At 35.8% G+C, this 7,250-nt stretch overlaps 1 pseudogene; it reads left to right on the top strand.

Annotated features, from left to right (window-relative positions):
- Positions 1–704: 704 nt before the first annotated feature.
- On the top strand, positions 705–7,081 carry LOC107492995 (uncharacterized; annotated as a pseudogene).
- The last annotated feature ends 169 nt before the right edge of the window (positions 7,082–7,250 follow it).

Below are 7,250 nucleotides of genomic sequence, written 5' to 3'. Positions count from 1 at the left end.
AAAAAAAAAAAAAAAATTACAATGCATAGTTATATATATAGGAAATAAAGTGCCATGAAGAAAGGGTCATATGGAGAACAATTCCCTGTCGAAAAGATTCATAGCGCCTCAACTTTCATAAATGTCAATGGCCACACTTGAAAAGGTTGGTGGAAGAACTCGAGGTTCTTTTTTAAAAAAGATGATAAAGAAAAAAGATATTAATGACATTTTACAAAATTATTTCATATTTTTTCTATAAAAATCATTAAGATCTAATAATCGGTTATAATATATTTTGGTGGTGCAGTGTTTAGTGTGATGATAACAATGGTGATTGTTGGATGGTAGATATTGGAAGAAGATGTAAGAAGAGGAAGAAGATGTGAGAGGAAGAAGATGATAATATTTATGTAATTTATTATTTTATTTTATAATTTTTTCATCAAACAGTTAGGTTTATGTTCAAATTGTGAGGGGTTAAATTGATGCTTTAAAAAATTTGGCTATGTCATCTAACTATTACAATGTCATGTGTCATTTAAAATTGTCAAATTAGCTTTTTATTGACGAAAAATTGTTGGAAGGGCCAAATTGAAGTTCGGGTCAAAATTTTAGGATACAATTTAAGTCAATTAAAAATTTAAAGGCTAAATTGTATCAGAGGTCAAATTTCAGGGGCCATTTTGAGTATTAACTCTACACAGTACACACACAAATTGGTTAAATCCTCACTCGCACTTTTCTCTCTCATTTCACTCTCGTTCCATTTTCCAAAACCCTACCACTCAATCACCGCCATGGCCGCCTCCAATTCGATTCGCCTCCGTCACCCTCAGGGCTATCTCTTCCCTCCACCGCTCCTTCTCCTCCTCAGCCACCACCTCTGCGCCACCAATTTCCCTCGCCATTCGCCGCGCCCTTCTCTCAGCCCCACCAGCCCCAGCACCAGCACCTTGGCTGTCCCGTTCATTCAGTTCGTCGTCCATATCGCTTTGGTCGAATAGATCATCGTCGGCGTCCAACATCCCCGACGAGATTGGTCCCGACGATATACTGTTCGACTTCTGCGACTACTACCACTGGCTCTTCGGCATGGACTTCCCCAGAGACAACAAACCCTCCCCCGAAGAAATGGTTCGCACCTACGAGGAGACTTGTGCCAAGGGTCTCGGCATCAGGTTCTCTCTCTCTCTGCGAGATTGTTGCGTTTCTGTGGTTCTTAAATTTGTGCTTTTTGGTCGTCGTCCATATCGCTTTGGTCGAACAGATCATCGTCGCCGTCCAACATCCCCGACGAGTTTGGCCCCGACGATATGCTGGTCGAGGGCTGGGACTACCACCACTGGCTCTTCGGCATGGACTTCCCCGGAGACAACAAACCCTCCCCCGAAGAAATGGTTCGCACCTACGAGGAGACTTGTGCCAAGGGTCTCGGCATCAGGTTCTCTCTCTCTCTCTCTCTCTCTCTCTCTCTCTCTGCGAGATTGTTGCGTTTCTGTGGTTCTTAAATTTGTGCTTTTTGGCTTTAGTGTGGCGGAGGCAAAGCAGAAAATCTACGCCTGCAGTACCACTAACTACACTGGCTTTCAAGCTGTTATGTCTGAAGAAGAATCCAAGAAATTTGAAAGTATTTGCTTCTTACTCCAAGTTTCAATTATATATGGTTACATTAGAAGCAAAATAGTAACATGATATCTCAATTTTTTTTGTTGTTGTAACAGATCTTACTGGAGTCATCATTGTGCTCCCAGACTCCTATATTGATCCCGTGAACAAGGAATATGGAGGTATCATTTCTTCTTAGCAACAATTTACTCATGCTCTGCTTTTTCTCTGATGAATTAGAATTTTTTAAGTTCTACAAAGCTTTAGGAAATAAATTTCAAACTACTTGAACCAACATAGTGATGGTTTTACTTATGGCAAAATAAGCTGATTTTTACCATTTTGACTTAGTAGCATCATTTTATAATCATTTCGATATATTGATGCCTTTCTGTTTGTAACATGATTTCTGTGACTTTTGTTGTGTGATTTCATGATAAATAGGAGATATTATGTATGGACGTCGGGTAGAGGCAACAAAGCTATTGAGGAAGGTGGAGGGTTTTCTTCTACAAGGAACTCCTCTTCATGTTGACATTAGCTTATCCCAATTAGTTCAATTCCGGGTCATTGTCTTTCAACTGTTCCAATGTCACACAAAATTGAGAAACAGACATGATGTGAAGCGAATCTGGGAGGCCTGTAAGGCTATCGCTCCATCTGAACCTCCTTTTCTGTTCAAAGCTGCATTAAAGAGTTTTGTTAGGTTAAGAAAATTGAATGAAGCAGAGTTTTTACTTTTTACACACCTTTTTGGAACCTTCACAACTACTTTCCGGATCAACGGAATTGTCTACCCCCTCTCTGAATAGTATTATACGTTGCAGCTGTCGGTCTCACCCCATTCATAATGGACTTCTGGAGAATTATCTCCGCCTCCTCTATCTCTGCAAACTTAAGAAGAAGGTCTATGAGCCTACACCAGAAGTTCGGAGGTATAAGGCCCTTACTGGCTAGCATTTCCAAGAAAACATCTCTGCTTTTTTCCAGCCTCTCTTGAGATGTATAGACATGAAACATCAATCGGCGTGCTGTAGAAAGACCTCGGAAATGATTTAGGAAGATTGATGTTTCATGTCTATACATCTCAAGAGAGGCTGGAAAAAAGCAGAGATGTTTTCTTGGAAATGCTAGCCAGTAAGGGCCTTATACCTCCGAACTTCTGGTGTAGGCTCATAGACCTTCTTCTCAAGTTTGCAGAGATAGAGGAGGCGGAGATAATTCTCCAGAAGGCCATTATGAATGGGGGTGAGACCGACAGCTGCAACGTATAATGCTATTCAGAGAGGGGGTAGGCAATTCCGTTGATCCGGAAAGTAGTTGTGAAGGTTCCAAAAAGGTGTGTAAAAACTAAAAACTCTGCTTCATTCAATTTTCTTAACCTAACAAAACTCTTTAATGCAGCTTTGAACAGAAAAGGAGGTTCAGATGGAGCGATAGCCTTACAGGCCTCCCAGATTCGCTTCACATCATGTCTGTTTCTCAATTTTGTGTGACATTGGAACAGTCGAAAGGCAATGACCCGGAATTGAACTAATTGGGGTAAGCTAATGTCAACATGAAGAGGAGTTCCTTGTAGAAGAAAACCCTCCACCTTCCTCAATAGCTTTGTTGCCTCTACCCGACGTCCATACATAATATCTCCTATTTATCATGAAACCACACAACAAAAGTCACAGAAATCATGTTACAAACAGAAAGGCATCAATATATCGAAATGATTATAAAATGATGCTACTAAGTCAAAATGGTAAAAATCAGCTTATTTTGCCATAAGTAAAACCATCACTATGTTGGTTCAAGTAGTTTGAAATTTATTTCCTAAAGCTTTGTAGAACTTAAAAAATTCTAATTCATCAGAGAAAAAGCAGAGCATGAGTAAATTGTTGCTAAGAAGAAATGATACCTCCATATTCCTTGTTCACGGGATCAATATAGGTGCTTTTTTCTCGCCAGTAAGGGCCTTATACCTCCGAACTTCTGGTGTAGGCTCATAGACCTTCTTCTCAAGTTTGCAGAGATAGAGGAGGCGGAGATAATTCTCCAGAAGGCCATTATGAATGGGGTGAGACCGACAGCTGCAACGTATAATGCTATTCAGAAGCATTATACTAAGAGAGGAGGTAGGCAATTCCGTTGATCCGGAAAGTAGTTGTGAAGGTTCCAAAAAGTTGTGTAAAAACTAAAAAGACTACATTCTGAAGGTTCCAAAAAGTTGTGTAAAAACTAAAAAGACTACATTCTAATGTTCTCTTCTTTGACTTAAGTTTGATTTTTTGCTTATTTCTGCTTGCATCTAAGACTGCCCCAAATCAAAAATTGGCTTCTGAGTAGCTTTTTTTTTCATGGACATTCTTGGTTCATTACAGCATTATATAGGTTGAAGTTGTGATTTGAAATTAAAAGTGTATATATGTCATTTTAGAACAGCAGAATCAATTATTAGTTCACCCTTTGAAATGTGAAAATTTTGATATTTGTTTGATGAGTTGGTCTTTTTTGACCGGTGAGTTTTATACTTTTATACTTCAATTCACTCGAAGGTTACCCCCTTTATCTCACATTATCTAAACATAAGGTTTTGATGTGCCTTTTAGCACTGTAGCAGTTGCATGTGCATATTTAGATAAGATGCATAATTAATATGAATTAATGAATGTTGTTGTTGTTATTGCTGTAGAATTTTCAATTTCATTATTTTCTATATATAGGAGGAAGATGGGGTTATTATTAGGAGGATTACTATGTAGTGTTATGGTGTTGGAAATAAGTATGATCTATGTCTATAGTTTAGTTTCCAATGCTTCATAGAATGAAACAATGAATGTGAATAAATTGTGACACCTTTCAACGTTTTTTGTTTTTTGTTTTTTTTTCATGTAAATCTTTTTCAGTTTTTAATGGTTTATTCATAATTCAATTTAAGTTTAAATTGCGATATTCTATAACAGTTTATGTATAAATTTTAAAATTTCTACATCCTATCTTATAATAAGTTATATAAAATAAGTTCAATATCAAAATATAATTATTACGTAAATGTTGTAATTAGATAATTTTAAACTTTACTTTATTTGTTTGTACAATTTGCCCTAATAAATAACAAGTCCCTTAAGGGTCAGTTTAGTTAAATTTTTTAAATAAGTTTTTTTGAAAAAAGAGTTTAAAATATAAGGATTTTTATTAATAACAACTTTTAAATAAGTTATTTTGTGTTTATAAAGTTATTATAGAAGTCCTTGTTTTAAAATTGTGCATTAAATAAGTGATAAAATAACTTTTGAAAATAGGAGAAGTTATATTTTTTAACTTCTTCAAAAGCTCTTAAATAACTTTTTAAAAAATTAAAAGTTTATCTAAAAAATTATACCAAACACTATTAATGTAATTTTTTATAAGTCAAAAATTAAAAGAAGTAACTTTCGGAATTTCCCAAAGAGAGTCACATGTAAGCGGATGACATTGTTCACTCAGAATGAAATTCAGTTAAAAAAACAAATCAAACCCCTTGGAATTCGAAGAAAGAAGCAAAATATAGTACATCCTAGTGTTCGTTGTAGAAGAGTCAGATACAAATAAACCAAATTAGATCAAAGCCAAACAACATAGTGCACATTGTGATGCAAGACCACATTACCCGCTAAAAGAACATTGTAGGAGAGGGAAAAAGGGTGCAACACAAGTTCACAAACCACAACTTAAGCAAAGACAGGGGAGCACATAATTCATGAGAAAGAATGAGTACTAACATTTAAGTCTTTTACTTCTATAACATGCAAACCCTAACTACTTATGACTTGTAAGATTAATTTGCTTTGAAAAGAAGGCTTTGTCTTTAGTGGGGAAAGTATTTTCCAGACCTTGATGGACCATATAAAAATATTCCAAATGAATGGCTGAAATTGCATCTGTATTAAACTTTTAGAAATATCAATTTTGACTTAAAATTAAATGCATTTGCAAACCGACCTCAGTATGGTCTAGTTTAACCAATTTTATAATGACCGATTTTTTTAAACAAATTGTTAAATGATTTTTTTTTTAATTTTGTCACATGGGCCACACCTACAATCCACTCAAACAAAAAGTCTAAGCTTAATTACTACTCACTATCCAATAACATCACTTATGCCCTCTAAAACTTCATCTTCTACCTTCTCATATGCATAAGTTTTGGAAAAACTAAGATAAAAAAAAAATCTAAAAGAAATATAAGTACATACTATAAAATATCCGTCAATTATTCAATATATTTAATTTAAATACAAATAAAACATGAATCATGTATGAGACAACAGTTCACAACACAAAAAGTAAATATTAAAATAATAGTAATAATAATAATTCATTATAGTAATTAGAATACTAATAGCAGCCGAAGATAAACAAAATTCTGGCATTGAGATCCTGGGTTGAGTCAAGTTTCCAATCCGAATAATAGGGAAATCCCTCCTACAATAATAGGGGGCCTATGCAAGGGGATGGAAGGAACTATGGTCAAGCGTCACAGAATTATCCACCCCAACGGAATTCTGGTCAACCACCACAGAACTATCCTCCCCAGCAGAATTATGGTCAACCATCACAAAACTACGGCCAAGCTTCACAGAACTATGCTCCCCAACAGAACTGCAGCCCAGCTCCGCAGAACTACCCTTCCCAACAGAACTATGGCCGATCACCAGAGAGTTATCCTCCCCAACAGAATTTTGGTCAAGCACCGCAAAATCATCCACAGCAACAAACCTATGGTTCTGCTTCACAGCAAAGATATGGCCATGCATCGCCACAATATCCGCAGCAGCAGAGCTATGGATCACCAGGACAAGGAGATAGTAGAAATTATGTTCCACAGCAAAACTTTGGACCACCAGGACAAGGAGAAAAAAGAGACCCGGTGCCTCGTGATTCCGATCTATCTAATGGTACTTATACCCCATCATACATGAAGGATTTCAAGCCAAGCTACATGCAGGAATTTGAAAATGACTTTCCTCCCAAAGAACAGGCTGGGTCCCAACAAAGAAATCCAACCCCTGGCCATGGCAATTTTATTGGAGAGGTATGGTAGAACAAAATAAAGAAGGATATAGTAAAGTACTAAAGTTCCTGTTTCTGGATAGGACTAGTTACTATAGAGAACGGTTTTAGAATAGCTAATGCTTTTCCTTTTTTTAGAACATTTAGTTTGATATATTTTAGTCTTTGAAAATTTGATTGGCGAGTTAAGCAATTCATGAAAAGATTACATTTATTATTATTTTTTGTCTCCCTGCAGGGAAGATACTAATAGAAATCTCAGACATGGTGGCGGATTATGTTGAAGTTACCAGATGCACTCTTAGCTGATTGAATGTCGCTGCCATTGTGGTGGAAAATTTAATATTTAGAGAAAATTCCACTCACCTCTCCTGTGAGATGCTAAAATGACACTCCCCTCCCCTCTATTTTATAAATGTACATTTCCCTCCCTTCTAACTTTTAAAAAACCTCATTTTTAATCCATTTTAAACTTTTTGTGTTAACTAATGTTAACTTTATCCATTTTTTAAGAAAAAAATATTTTTTAAAAAATATTCATTAGCAAAAATTTTATTTTTTATTATTAAATTTTGCTTAATAAAATATTCTTTAATAAATTATTTTTTTATTGATTAAATTGT

This window comes from Arachis duranensis, chromosome 6 (assembly GCF_000817695.3).
Source record: "Arachis duranensis cultivar V14167 chromosome 6, aradu.V14167.gnm2.J7QH, whole genome shotgun sequence".
Taxonomy (NCBI): Eukaryota; Viridiplantae; Streptophyta; class Magnoliopsida; order Fabales; family Fabaceae; genus Arachis; species Arachis duranensis.
This window is presented reverse-complemented; position numbering and strand designations above follow the sequence as displayed.